The 15,000-nt window shown below is 32.1% G+C and overlaps 1 protein-coding gene across 2 annotated transcripts in view; it reads right to left on the bottom strand.

Moving 5' to 3' along the window:
• The window catches only part of LOC133572810 (cGMP-inhibited 3',5'-cyclic phosphodiesterase 3A-like), a 143,974-nt gene that overhangs the window by 6,289 nt on the left and 122,685 nt on the right, over window positions 1-15,000 (bottom strand). The window lies entirely within an intron of this gene.

The following is a 15,000-nucleotide window of genomic DNA, read 5'->3' as shown; positions in this document are numbered from 1 at the left end:
GTATAAACAGTATAAACACTTTTTACAGTAAACAAATGGTAAAACAGTACTAAACAATTCCATTAAAAAAAAAATTGGTGTCATTATTAACTCTCTGTCCAAGCTTGTATAATCTACTGCCTTGTTCAATTGTAAAAAATATTCTGTGCCTAAAATTCACATTTCTATCACAATTATCATACTGTAAACATGGTAAGCTAACTTCATTAAAATTAATAGTCCTGTCAATAGCATGGAATTACAATTCAAATATAGTTTTTTTGTAAGCCTTTCAAAAGAATTCAAAATATGAAAAATTCATGAAAACTAATTTAAGCCATCAGACACTTGAAAAGTGGCACATCACATCTCTAATGTAATCATTTGAACTTTTCAACAGAAATAGCACTGCAAAAATATTAAGGACATACTTCTGTATTTTGGTAGTTATGCTGTCAACATTTAACAAGATTTCTTCAACTTGGACTTGAAAGCATAAATAGTATAAACACTTTTAACAGTACAATTGCGCACCAAACAGGAAGCAAGGCCAAAGCGCATGCATGGTGCAGGAGAACAAAGGACTTCTTTCATTTAAGGTTTGTGATAAACCATCAAACTCATTCGTTAAAAGGACTCTATAGTAATATAAAGCGAGTTTTTCTGGACATTATCATGCAAGAAAAGTTTATTTTTGGGACCGCGATCACCGCGTAATGATTTTTAAAGGTTGCATTACAAACATTTAACTGTCCCATGTGATCAGCCAGTGCGATTGGAAGTCCATGCTCAATTATTGCCTCCGTAAATAAAACTTCGGCATTTATCACATCCAAAGAATCTGTTTGGGCGACGAAAAACGTTGAAAGTTTTCCACTTGTATCGCTAGCAACGGCATTAGACTTGTGTTTTTTTGTCCCAACGTGGTCTTTTACATCGCTAATTCCTCCGTGTCCGATCGAAAAATCTTGTCTGCACAAGGTGCAATTCGCGTAGTTTTCACCCTTTTTTTTTTTTAATTAATGAAAAACCGTATTTTTTATCACTGCAACCGTAACCTGGAATAGGTTGATGAAAACCGTACGAATTACGGGAAAACCGGAGTAGTTGGCAGGTATGCGGTACCAATTCCTGATACCTGGGGAAAATAGTTGTATTTAAATATTTCACAGTGAACTGATGATAACTATCAAGTTTTCCTACACTGCCGAGTCTCATTTGCAAGTATGCGGTCATTTCAGTTTGCCATCAAGTTGAATGTGTCAGTCTTGTCGGCCGTTGCGCCCTACAAAGTGTTAATACTGTAAGTATTGTTGTCAGGAAAAATTGTATGTAAATGATCAAAAAAGTTCCCAGTGAACAAGACAATAGGCTGTCTTTGTTGTACCAAACCAAAGGCTTGTAAAATTCCATTGTGTACGATGGGAGGAGACGGGAGGGTGGGGTTGTCTATTTTGATCCTAGACCTGCCCAAGCTCGATCCAGGACCAGTCCAAGTCTGAGGCATCTTTTTTCTTTTGTGTTAATGTGACCGAAAACAATGGCTGTTTACATACCCCCCCACCCCCCCTTCCTTTAGAAACAGCTGTTGTTATCATGTGTGTGTGAATGGGTAAATGTGGAAGTAGTGTCAAAGCGCTTTGAGTACCTTGAAGGTAGAAAAGCGCTATACAAGTACAACCCATTTATGTAAACAGGGAATATCCAAATAAAAGAGGAGACGTGAACCTTTTTTTCGTTAGAGCCTGGGTGACACTGTAAGAGGTTACAGGTCGACACGTTTCTCCTCAATTGAGCCAAATTGAATCCCGTCTCTGTTTAATTCTTTGCTTCTTGTCTTGTTTAATAGATGTCATCGGTGTTTGAACCTGACAATTGTACTTATTATTTACTTACTTATCACTTATTGTTGTTCCGTGCATCTTAGTTGTAGTTTTCATTGCCAAATTCGGAGGTGTTGAAACCGCCATGTAATATCGCTGATGCTAATTAGTAGCATGAGTTTGGCAAAATTCGATGTAAATTAGCACGTTTTGAGAAGCGGAGCCTTACTTTTGAGCGCTTTCTTTGTCGGTATGGAACATTATAAAATGACATAAAGGCTACGAATACGTTCCTTTGCCCGTCACGTGCTTGAGCCGGTCTTAACGTAAAACAAAGGTATCAAAATATGGTACTGTTTGATTTTTCGTGATTAGTCACCAACTAGTAACGATTGTATGCACATTTAGACTACATTTGTTTAGTTTCCCATGCTTTTTTTCTATTGTTTTATACACTTTTCTTACACCATGATCCTTAAACTTTGGTACATGTATATTAGAGTACACAGGCTCCATCTAGTGGTACATCAAAAAAATCTATTAAATATCAAAACACAATGTTACTGTTCAAACTATGTGTAATTCAACAGTGGCCAAAATATTAAATATACTTGTTAAATAAAACCTCTGCCTTGTTTTTAATGAATAATCAGGCCTACTACGCTACTGTATTTTTAATGTTGGTCATTATTGTGGTACTTGGAGAGCCAAGTGTTTTCTGAGGTGGTACTTGGTGAAAAAAGTTTGAGAACCACCGCTGTAAAGCATCTACAAGTTTCTGAAAATGTAGTGTTAATGTTATTACTATTAATATATTATTTGGTAAAATGAAAATGTCACAGTGGTGAATGGTTGCGGTTGTTGATGTGATCCCAGGATGCAGAAAAGGCGGGCGGTGTGCAAACAGAAGATCCTTTTATTAGATACGGGTGAAAATTCAAAAGATGGCAATAAATCTAGATCATGGGTTATTCAACTGAGTGGCAATGTGTGTGTGTGTGTGGGGGGGGGGGGGGGGGTACTTTGGAGGGTATAGAAGGGTTTAGTGAATATTGTATATTGAAAATTAAGGGATAAGCGGTACAAAATGGATGGAATAAAAAGACTTGTGAAAAAAGGAGAAAAAAAAAGAGGTAAAAAAGAAAGAAAAAAGTTTTTTTTTTAAATATAATGAGTTATTCAGCTCTTACTCGTGGGTTGGGGGAATTTTTGAGTGTACAAAAGGGTATTGTATATTTTTGAAAATTAACTAAAAAAAAAACTTTGAAAAAAAAAGGACAAAAAAGAAAATAGAAAACAAAGAAGAAAAACGAGAAACAAAGAAAAATAGAAAAAAAGACGAGTTATTCAGCTGAGTGTACGGAGCCCCGAAAGGGACATGGGGGAATTTTTTTTTTATTATTTATTTTTTATTTGTATTTTTTTTTAGACATGTATCTTTTATAACTTTTTATAAAGTTATAAAAAATAAAAAAATATTATAAATTTTATTTTTATTTTTTTATAACTTTATAAAAAGCACAAGATAGTTTCTCGTGCGCACAAGATACATGTGTAAAAAAATAAAAAATAAAAATAATATTATAATTTTTTTTTTAGACATGTATCTCGTGTGCACGACATACTTGTCTAAAAAAAAATATATATATATATAAAAATTATTTAAAAATGTTTTTCCCCCATGTCCCTTTAGGGGCTCCGTATGAGTGACTATGGGTTACAAAAGGGTTAAAATTATATATTGTACATTTTTGAAAATTAATAATAAGACCTTCGAACAAGAAAGGACAAAAAAAGGAAAAATAAATAAATAAATAATTTTTGAGTGTACAAAAGGGTATTGTATATTTTGGAAAATTAACTTTAAAAAAAAAAGAAAAATAAGAAAAATGAGAAACAAAAAAATATATAATTGAAAAAAGACGAGTTATTCAGCTGAGTGACTATGGGTTACAAAAGGGTTAAAAGGATATTGTAAAAAAATTTTTTTAATTAATAATAAGACCTTCGAACAAAAAAAGGAAAAAGAAAGAAAGAAATAATTTTTTTGTGTAAAAAAGGGTATTGTATATTTTTGAAAATTAACTTAAAAAAAATATTTGAAAAAAAAGAAAAAGAAGAAAAAGGAAAAACAAAGAAAATTAAGAAAAAAGAGAAAAGTAAAATAGAAAAAAAGACAACGAGTTATTCAGCTGAGTGACTATGTGGGGGGGGCGAGTTACTTTTGGACCATACAAAAGGGTTAAAAGGCTATTGTACATTTTTTTTTAATTAATAAAAACACCTTCCAAAAAAAAAAACAAGGGCACAAAAAAAGAAAGAAAAAAAAAGAAAAAAAGGAAAAATAGAAAAAGATAAGTGACTACGTGGGAGCGGGGACGTTTATTTTGGAGCATACAACAGGGTTAAAAGGATATTGTGCATATCGGAAAATTAATAAAAAGATATTCAGAAAAAAAAAAGGAAAAAGAAAGAAAAATAACAAAAAAGAAAAATCTAACAAAAAAAAACTAACAAAAAAGAAAAAGAAAATAGATAAGTAACTATGTGGGAGGGGGGGCTTTATTTTGGAGCATACAAAAGGGTTAAAAGGATGTTGTACATTTCTCAAAATTAATAAAAATATATTTGAAAAAAACGGAATAAGAAAGAAAAATCTAACAGAAAAAACTAACAAAAAAGAAAAAGAAAAGGTAAAGGTAAAAAAGAAAACAGATAAGTAACTGTTGTTGTGTGTGGGAGGGGGGACGTTTATTTTGGAGCGTACAAAAGGGTTAAAAGGAGGTTGTACATTTTTTAAATTAATACAAAAAAAAACCTTTGAAAAAAGGAGGGAGAAAAGACAAGGAAATGAAAGAGAACAACAAACAGGAGAAGAGATGCAAAACATGAACTACACAACCAAGGTGTGCGTTTCACAATGCACCAACACTGGCAAATATACCCTATCATGAGTAACTGTCCACAGGTGAGTCTCCTCATCACCAGCCTGAGACAGGTGTGTCCACACAGGAAGTGGACAAAACACGGCGTAACAAATAAGAACCGCCATTTGCATACCAATCTTATTTTTCTGGCACCCCTACTACCGTATTCTTTTTCTCCCATACCCTGCATTGTCACTATATAACGGCATCTAACCTTCCTTCGTCGTTTCCTCGGCAGGGCGTAATGTTTCTGACACGTCCGTGCCCTGTTCGACCTTTCAAAATAAAACGTCACTTGCTGACCATTTACGACAGTTACTGCCACTTTACGACACCCAAACTAAATACCAATAATATAGCAAAATACCAAATATACAGTCATTTAAGCTACGACTGTATGATTAGAAGCATGATGTGTAAACACAACAAATCTGTGTAATTATGTCCGTCACATTGGAGGAGACGTCGGTCCTCGTTGCTCCGTATTAGGACGCTTTTTTTACCCACAATTCTGTTTGCTCGTGGCGGCCGCAGCCGAGCGTTATGTTTGTCCATCACGAGGGTTGCTAAGGACACGTGCACCTCTGTACGTGGACACGTGTGCGCGCTGCAGGTGTCACGGTTGCCATAGCGATCCCCGACGAGAGGCGGTAATAGAAAACACGATATCTTGTAAATTTTTTTTTTTTTTCTATTAAAGATATGAATGCAATTACAACTGGCGGGGCACTGCAAAAAGGTCAGTGTTCAAAAACAAGAAAAAAAATAAAATAAAATAAAAAATTAGGGGTATTTTATTTGAACTAAGCAAAATTATCTGCCAATAGAACGAGAAAGTTCGGCTTGTCAAGACGTTCCAAAACAAGAAAAAAAATTACAAAAATGAGGGGTATTTTATTTGAACTAAGCAAAATTATCTGCCAATAGAACAAGAAAAATCGTCTTGTCAAGACTTTCCAAAACAAGGGGGAAAAAAAACAAAAATTAGGGGTATTTTATTTGAACTAAGCAAAAGTTTCTGCCTATATAACGAGAACATTTGGCTTGTCAAGACTTTCCAAAACAAGGAAAAAAAAATACAAAAATGAGGGGTATTTTATTTGAACCAAGCAAAATTATCTGCCAATTAAACAAGAAAATTCGGCTTGTCAAGACTTTCCAAAACAAGAAAAAAAAAATACAAAAATGAGGGGTATTTTATTCGAACGAAGCAAAATTATCTGCCAATAGAACAAGAAAATTCGGCTTGTCAAGACTTTCCAAAACAAGGAAAAAAATACAAAAATTAGGGGTATTTTATTTGAACTAAGCAAAAGTTTCTGCCAATAGAACAAGAAAATTCGGCTTGTCAAGACTTTCCAAAACAAGGGAAAAAAAATACAAAAATTAGGGGTATTTTATTTGAACTAAGCAAAAGTTTCTGCCTATACAGTATACCGACAAAATTTGGCTTGTCAAGACTTTCCAAAACAAGAAAAAAAAAATACAAAAATGAGGGGTATTTTATTTGAACTAAGCAAAATTATCTGCCAATAGAACAAGAAAATTCGGCTTGTCAAGACTTTCCAAAACAAGAAAAAAAAATACAAAAATGAGGGGTATTTTATTTGAATTAAGCAAAATTATCTGCCAATAGAACAAGTAAATTCGGCTTGTCAAGACTTTCCAAAACAAGGAAAAAAATAAAAAAATGAGGGGTATTTTATTTGAAGTAAGCAAAATTATCTGCCAATAGAACAAGTAAATTCGCCTTGTCAAGACTTTCCAAAACAAGAAAAAAAAAATACAAAAATGAGGTGTATTTTATTTGAACTAAGCAAAATTATCTGCCAATAGAACGAGAAAGTTCGGCTTGTCAAGACATTCCAAAACAAGAAAAAAAAATACAAAAATGAGGGGTATTTTATTTGAACTAAGCAAAATTATCTGCCAATAGAACAAGAAAATTCGGCTTGTCAAGACTTTCCAAAACAAGGAAAAAAAATACAAAAATGAGGGGTATTTTATTCGAACTAAGCAAAATTATCTGCCAATAGAACAAGAAAATTCGGCATGTCAAGACTTTCCAAAACAAGAAAAAAAAATACAAAAATGAGAAGTATTTTATTTGAACTAAGCAAAATTATCTGCCAATAGAACAAATAAATTCGGCTTGTCAAGACTTTCCAAAACAAGAAAAAAATATACAAAAATGAGGGGTATTTTATTCGAACTAAGCAAAATTATCTGCCAATAGAACAAGAAAATTCAGCTTGTCAAGACTTTCCAAAACAAGAAAAAAAAAATACAAAAATGAGGAGTATTTTATTTGAACTAAGCAAAATTATCTGCCAATAGAACAAGTAAATTCGGCTTGCCAAGACTTTCCAAAACAAGGGAAAAAAATACAAAAATTAGGGGTATTTTATTTGAACTAAGCAAAAGTTTCTGCCTATATAACGAGAACATTTGGCTTGTCAAGACTTTCCAAAAAAAGAAAAAAAAATACAAATATGAGGGGTATTTTATTTGAACTCAGCAAAATTATCTGCCAATAGAACAAGTAAATTCGGCTTGTCAAGACTTTCCAAAACAAGAAAAAAAAAATACAAAAATGAGGGGTATTTTATTCGAACGAAGCAAAATTATCTGCCAATAGAACAAGAAAATTCGGCTTGTCAAGACTTTCCAAAACAAGGAAAAAAATACAAAAATTAGGGGTATTTTATTTGAACTAAGCAAAAGTTTCTGCCTATATAACGAGAACATTTGGCTTGTCAAGACTTTCCAAAACAAGGAAAAAAAATACAAAAATTAGGGGTATTTTATTTGAACTAAGCAAAATTATCTGCCAATAGAACGAGAAAGTTCGGCTTGTCAAGACGTTCCAAAACAAGAAAAAAAATTACAAAAATGAGGGGTATTTTATTTGAACTAAGCAAAATTATCTGCCAATAGAACAAGAAAAATCGTCTTGTCAAGACTTTCCAAAACAAGGGGGAAAAAAAACAAAAATTAGGGGTATTTTATTTGAACTAAGCAAAAGTTTCTGCCTATATAACGAGAACATTTGGCTTGTCAAGACTTTCCAAAACAAGGAAAAAAAAATACAAAAATGAGGGGTATTTTATTTGAACCAAGCAAAATTATCTGCCAATTAAACAAGAAAATTCGGCTTGTCAAGACTTTCCAAAACAAGAAAAAAAAAATACAAAAATGAGGGGTATTTTATTCGAACGAAGCAAAATTATCTGCCAATAGAACAAGAAAATTCGGCTTGTCAAGACTTTCCAAAACAAGGAAAAAAATACAAAAATTAGGGGTATTTTATTTGAACTAAGCAAAAGTTTCTGCCAATAGAACAAGAAAATTCGGCTTGTCAAGACTTTCCAAAACAAGGGAAAAAAAATACAAAAATTAGGGGTATTTTATTTGAACTAAGCAAAAGTTTCTGCCTATACAGTATACCGACAAAATTTGGCTTGTCAAGACTTTCCAAAACAAGAAAAAAAAAATACAAAAATGAGGGGTATTTTATTTGAACTAAGCAAAATTATCTGCCAATAGAACAAGAAAATTCGGCTTGTCAAGACTTTCCAAAACAAGAAAAAAAAATACAAAAATGAGGGGTATTTTATTTGAATTAAGCAAAATTATCTGCCAATAGAACAAGTAAATTCGGCTTGTCAAGACTTTCCAAAACAAGGAAAAAAATAAAAAAATGAGGGGTATTTTATTTGAAGTAAGCAAAATTATCTGCCAATAGAACAAGTAAATTCGCCTTGTCAAGACTTTCCAAAACAAGAAAAAAAAAATACAAAAATGAGGTGTATTTTATTTGAACTAAGCAAAATTATCTGCCAATAGAACGAGAAAGTTCGGCTTGTCAAGACATTCCAAAACAAGAAAAAAAAATACAAAAATGAGGGGTATTTTATTTGAACTAAGCAAAATTATCTGCCAATAGAACAAGAAAATTCGGCTTGTCAAGACTTTCCAAAACAAGGAAAAAAAATACAAAAATGAGGGGTATTTTATTCGAACTAAGCAAAATTATCTGCCAATAGAACAAGAAAATTCGGCATGTCAAGACTTTCCAAAACAAGAAAAAAAAATACAAAAATGAGAAGTATTTTATTTGAACTAAGCAAAATTATCTGCCAATAGAACAAATAAATTCGGCTTGTCAAGACTTTCCAAAACAAGAAAAAAATATACAAAAATGAGGGGTATTTTATTCGAACTAAGCAAAATTATCTGCCAATAGAACAAGAAAATTCAGCTTGTCAAGACTTTCCAAAACAAGAAAAAAAAAATACAAAAATGAGGAGTATTTTATTTGAACTAAGCAAAATTATCTGCCAATAGAACAAGTAAATTCGGCTTGCCAAGACTTTCCAAAACAAGGGAAAAAAATACAAAAATTAGGGGTATTTTATTTGAACTAAGCAAAAGTTTCTGCCTATATAACGAGAACATTTGGCTTGTCAAGACTTTCCAAAAAAAGAAAAAAAAATACAAATATGAGGGGTATTTTATTTGAACTCAGCAAAATTATCTGCCAATAGAACAAGTAAATTCGGCTTGTCAAGACTTTCCAAAACAAGAAAAAAAAAATACAAAAATGAGGGGTATTTTATTCGAACGAAGCAAAATTATCTGCCAATAGAACAAGAAAATTCGGCTTGTCAAGACTTTCCAAAACAAGGAAAAAAATACAAAAATTAGGGGTATTTTATTTGAACTAAGCAAAAGTTTCTGCCTATATAACGAGAACATTTGGCTTGTCAAGACTTTCCAAAACAAGGAAAAAAAATACAAAAATTAGGGGTATTTTATTTGAACTAAGCAAAATTATCTGCCAATAGAACGAGAAAGTTCGGCTTGTCAAGACGTTCCAAAACAAGAAAAAAAATTACAAAAATGAGGGGTATTTTATTTGAACTAAGCAAAATTATCTGCCAATAGAACAAGAAAAATCGTCTTGTCAAGACTTTCCAAAACAAGGGGGAAAAAAAACAAAAATTAGGGGTATTTTATTTGAACTAAGCAAAAGTTTCTGCCTATATAACGAGAACATTTGGCTTGTCAAGACTTTCCAAAACAAGGAAAAAAAAATACAAAAATGAGGGGTATTTTATTTGAACCAAGCAAAATTATCTGCCAATTAAACAAGAAAATTCGGCTTGTCAAGACTTTCCAAAACAAGAAAAAAAAAATACAAAAATGAGGGGTATTTTATTCGAACGAAGCAAAATTATCTGCCAATAGAACAAGAAAATTCGGCTTGTCAAGACTTTCCAAAACAAGGAAAAAAATACAAAAATTAGGGGTATTTTATTTGAACTAAGCAAAAGTTTCTGCCAATAGAACAAGAAAATTCGGCTTGTCAAGACTTTCCAAAACAAGGGAAAAAAAATACAAAAATTAGGGGTATTTTATTTGAACTAAGCAAAAGTTTCTGCCTATACAGTATACCGACAAAATTTGGCTTGTCAAGACTTTCCAAAACAAGAAAAAAAAAATACAAAAATGAGGGGTATTTTATTTGAACTAAGCAAAATTATCTGCCAATAGAACAAGAAAATTCGGCTTGTCAAGACTTTCCAAAACAAGAAAAAAAAATACAAAAATGAGGGGTATTTTATTTGAATTAAGCAAAATTATCTGCCAATAGAACAAGTAAATTCGGCTTGTCAAGACTTTCCAAAACAAGGAAAAAAATAAAAAAATGAGGGGTATTTTATTTGAAGTAAGCAAAATTATCTGCCAATAGAACAAGTAAATTCGCCTTGTCAAGACTTTCCAAAACAAGAAAAAAAAAATACAAAAATGAGGTGTATTTTATTTGAACTAAGCAAAATTATCTGCCAATAGAACGAGAAAGTTCGGCTTGTCAAGACATTCCAAAACAAGAAAAAAAAATACAAAAATGAGGGGTATTTTATTTGAACTAAGCAAAATTATCTGCCAATAGAACAAGAAAATTCGGCTTGTCAAGACTTTCCAAAACAAGGAAAAAAAATACAAAAATGAGGGGTATTTTATTCGAACTAAGCAAAATTATCTGCCAATAGAACAAGAAAATTCGGCATGTCAAGACTTTCCAAAACAAGAAAAAAAAATACAAAAATGAGAAGTATTTTATTTGAACTAAGCAAAATTATCTGCCAATAGAACAAATAAATTCGGCTTGTCAAGACTTTCCAAAACAAGAAAAAAATATACAAAAATGAGGGGTATTTTATTCGAACTAAGCAAAATTATCTGCCAATAGAACAAGAAAATTCAGCTTGTCAAGACTTTCCAAAACAAGAAAAAAAAAATACAAAAATGAGGAGTATTTTATTTGAACTAAGCAAAATTATCTGCCAATAGAACAAGTAAATTCGGCTTGCCAAGACTTTCCAAAACAAGGGAAAAAAATACAAAAATTAGGGGTATTTTATTTGAACTAAGCAAAAGTTTCTGCCTATATAACGAGAACATTTGGCTTGTCAAGACTTTCCAAAAAAAGAAAAAAAAATACAAATATGAGGGGTATTTTATTTGAACTCAGCAAAATTATCTGCCAATAGAACAAGTAAATTCGGCTTGTCAAGACTTTCCAAAACAAGAAAAAAAAAATACAAAAATGAGGGGTATTTTATTCGAACGAAGCAAAATTATCTGCCAATAGAACAAGAAAATTCGGCTTGTCAAGACTTTCCAAAACAAGGAAAAAAATACAAAAATTAGGGGTATTTTATTTGAACTAAGCAAAAGTTTCTGCCTATATAACGAGAACATTTGGCTTGTCAAGACTTTCCAAAACAAGGAAAAAAAATACAAAAATTAGGGGTATTTTATTTGAACTAAGCAAAATTATCTGCCAATAGAACAAGAAAATTCGGCTTGTCAAGACTTTCCAAAACAAGGAAAAAAAATACAAAAATGAGGGGTATTTTATTTGAACTCAGCAAAATTATCTGCCAATAGAACAAGAAAATTCGGCTTGTCAAGACTTTCCAAAACAAGGGGGGAAAAAAATAATACAATAATTAGGGGTATTTTATTTGAACTAAGCTAAAGTTTCTGCCTATATAACGAGAACATTTGGCTTGTCAAGACTTTCCAAAAAAATAAAAAAAATAAAAAAAAAATGAGGGGTGGCGACTTGTCCAGGGTGTACTCCGCCTTCCGCCCGATTGTAGCTGAGATAGGCTCCAGCGCCCCCCGCGACCCCAAAGGGAATAAGCGGAAGAAAATGGATGGATGGATGGATTTTATTTGAACTAAGCAAAATTATCTGCCAATAGAACAAGAAAATTCAGCTTGTAAAGACTTTCCAAAACAAGGAAAAAAAATACAAAAATTAGGGGTATTTTATTTGAACTAAGCAAAAGTTTCTGCCTACATAACGAGAACATTTGGCTTGTCAAGACTTTCCAAAACAAGAAAAAAAAATACAAAAATGAGGAGTATTTTATTTGAACTAAGCAAAATTATCTGCCAATTAAACAAGAAAATTCGGCTTGTCAAGACTTTCCAAAACAAGGAAAAAAAATACAAAAATTAGGGGTATTTTATTTGAACTAAGCAAACGTTTCTGCCTATATAACGAGAACATTTGGCTTGTCAAGACTTTCCAAAACAAGAAAAAAAAATACAAAAATGAGGGGTATTTTATTTGAACTAAGCAAAATTATCTGCCAATCAAACAAGAAAATTCGGCTTGTCAAGACTTTCCAAAACAAGGAAAAAAAATACAAAAATTAGGGCTATTTTATTTGAACTAAGCAAAAGTTTCTGCCTATATAACGAGAACATTTGGCTTGTCAAGACTTTCCAAAAAAAGAAAAAAAAATACAAAAATGAGGGGTATTTTATTTGAACTAAGCAAAATTATCTGCCAATAGAACAAGAAAATTCGGCTTGTCAAGACTTTCCAAAACAAGGAAAAAAATACAAAAATTAGGGGTATTTTATTTGAACTCAGCAAAATTATCTGCCAATAGAACAAGAAATTCGGCTTGTCAAGACTTTCCAAAACAAGGAAAAAAAATACAAAAATTAGGGGTATTTTATTTGAACTAAGCAAAAGTTTCTGCCTATATAACGAGAACATTTGGCTTGTCAAGACTTTCCAAAACAAGAAAAAAAAAAATACAAAAATGAGGGGTATTTTATTCGAACGAAGCAAAATTATCTGTCAATAGAACAAGTAAATTCGGCTTGTCAAGACTTTCCGAAACAAGAAAAAAAAATACAAAAATGAGGGGTATTTTAGTCGAACTAAGCAAAATTATCTGCCAATAGAACAAGTAAATTCGGCTTGTCAAGACTTTCCAAAACAAGAAAAAAAAAATACAAAAATGAGGGGTATTTTATTCGAACTAAGCAAAATTATCTGCCAATAGAACAAGAAAATTCGGCTTGTCAAGACTTTCCAAAACAAGTAAAATTAGCTTGACACGGCTTTGCAACACTTGATATTCTAGTTTCAAGCATGTTTTACTCAATATAGGTCATAACATCTCAGCAACAAGCTGTAATATCTTACTGAGATCATTTAGGACCAAAACCCTTAAAACAAGTAAAACACGACTAGACTAAAACTGAACTGGCTACAAAGTAAATAAAAACAGAATGCTGGACGACAGCAAAGACTTACTGCGGAGCAAAGACGTACAATGTACATCCGAACATGACATGACAATCAACAATGTCCCCACACTGCAAAAAGTCAGTGTTCAAAAACAAGAAAAAATAAAATAAAAAAATTAGGGGTATTTTATTTGAACTAAGCAAAATTATCTGCCAATAGAACAAGAAAATTCGGCTTGTCAAGACTTTCCAAAACAAGTAAAATCAGCTAACCTCAATGAACCCAAAAATACCTTAAAATAAGTATATTCTCACTAATAACAAGTGCACTTTTCTTGGTAGGAAAAAACAAATTGGACCTTTTTGCTCAATATGTTGAAAAATATTCTTAAATGCAGTAAATGCTAGTGCCATTATCTTGACATAATGGTATGCGCTCGGCATCATGATTTTTTTTTTCATGATAATAAAGGACCGCAGCAATACTACAATAATCATATTTCAGGATACTAAAATAGTTTTTATGATTGAAGGAATAATTGCGTGGAACTATTAAACAACCAATTATTCTCTCAACAGCAGACGCATGTATGCCAATTATGATAAAACGCAACGTGCTTCAGTCAATCTATTTTAATTTACAGCTACAGTTGTGCATGCCGGCTTCTAGCGTGACCCCAGGATGCAGAGACGTCAGCCGACGTGCATACATTTAAACGGTGGGTAAACGCAGGCATTGGGTGACTCCAAACGGGGGCAAAAGTACAAAAACAGGTCCAGACACCAAAACGTACTGGCCTGAAGCAAGGTAAGGCAAACAGGAAGTAGTACAGACTAACAAACTAAGTAGTAAAAACTAAGGTCACTTAAGAACACCCACACTGATTGGCAATCAAGCCCAGGTGAACCACCTGATTGCCAACCAAACACAGGTAAGGACACCAGCGCTCAGAACAGGATGGAAAAGGAACAGCAAGACATGTAAAAACAGGAAGTGGATCCCGGAAATAAGAGCGCTGGACAGGAAGTAGAAGCAGAACACAGGAAAACATAACACAAGTCCAAATGTTATTTATGATTACAGATTTTTTACGCCACTATTTTTTCTCTTTCTCTCCATTTAACTTAACCGATTAACTAATTATTCATATTTTTATTTTGCACACATTACATTATTATCATACGCATATTAAACATTACATTTTACAATTTATTTTATTTTATTTTTTTAACACCTTTTATTATTTTCTTTCCATGTATCACTGCCCAAACTACACTCGTATGAAAAAAAGATAACATGCTAATGTTAGCATGCTAACAATGCGTCAAAATATATAACTGTGAAGGGTGTGTCTGCAAGGTTGATAACGTTAAAATAGGACGTTGAAAATATTATCCCAACGGCGAACATTTATCCATGAAAATATGAAGAAGCTGCTGATGAAGGTGTATTTGACGGCAAAGTCAATTCACCCATGTATACTGTAGGATTCTATTATAATGTTTTTCACACACACACACACACACTCACACATATATATATATATATATATATATATATATATATATATATATATATATATATATATATATACACATTCATATATATATATACACATACATATATATATACACACACATATATATATATATATAAATAATGTATTCACCCAGGTATACTGTAGGATTCTATTATAATGTTTTTC

This window comes from Nerophis lumbriciformis, linkage group LG30 (assembly GCF_033978685.3).
Source record: "Nerophis lumbriciformis linkage group LG30, RoL_Nlum_v2.1, whole genome shotgun sequence".
Classification (NCBI taxonomy): Eukaryota; Metazoa; Chordata; class Actinopteri; order Syngnathiformes; family Syngnathidae; genus Nerophis; species Nerophis lumbriciformis.
The sequence above is the reverse complement of the archived record's forward strand: the minus strand, read 5'-3'. Positions and strand labels throughout refer to the sequence as shown.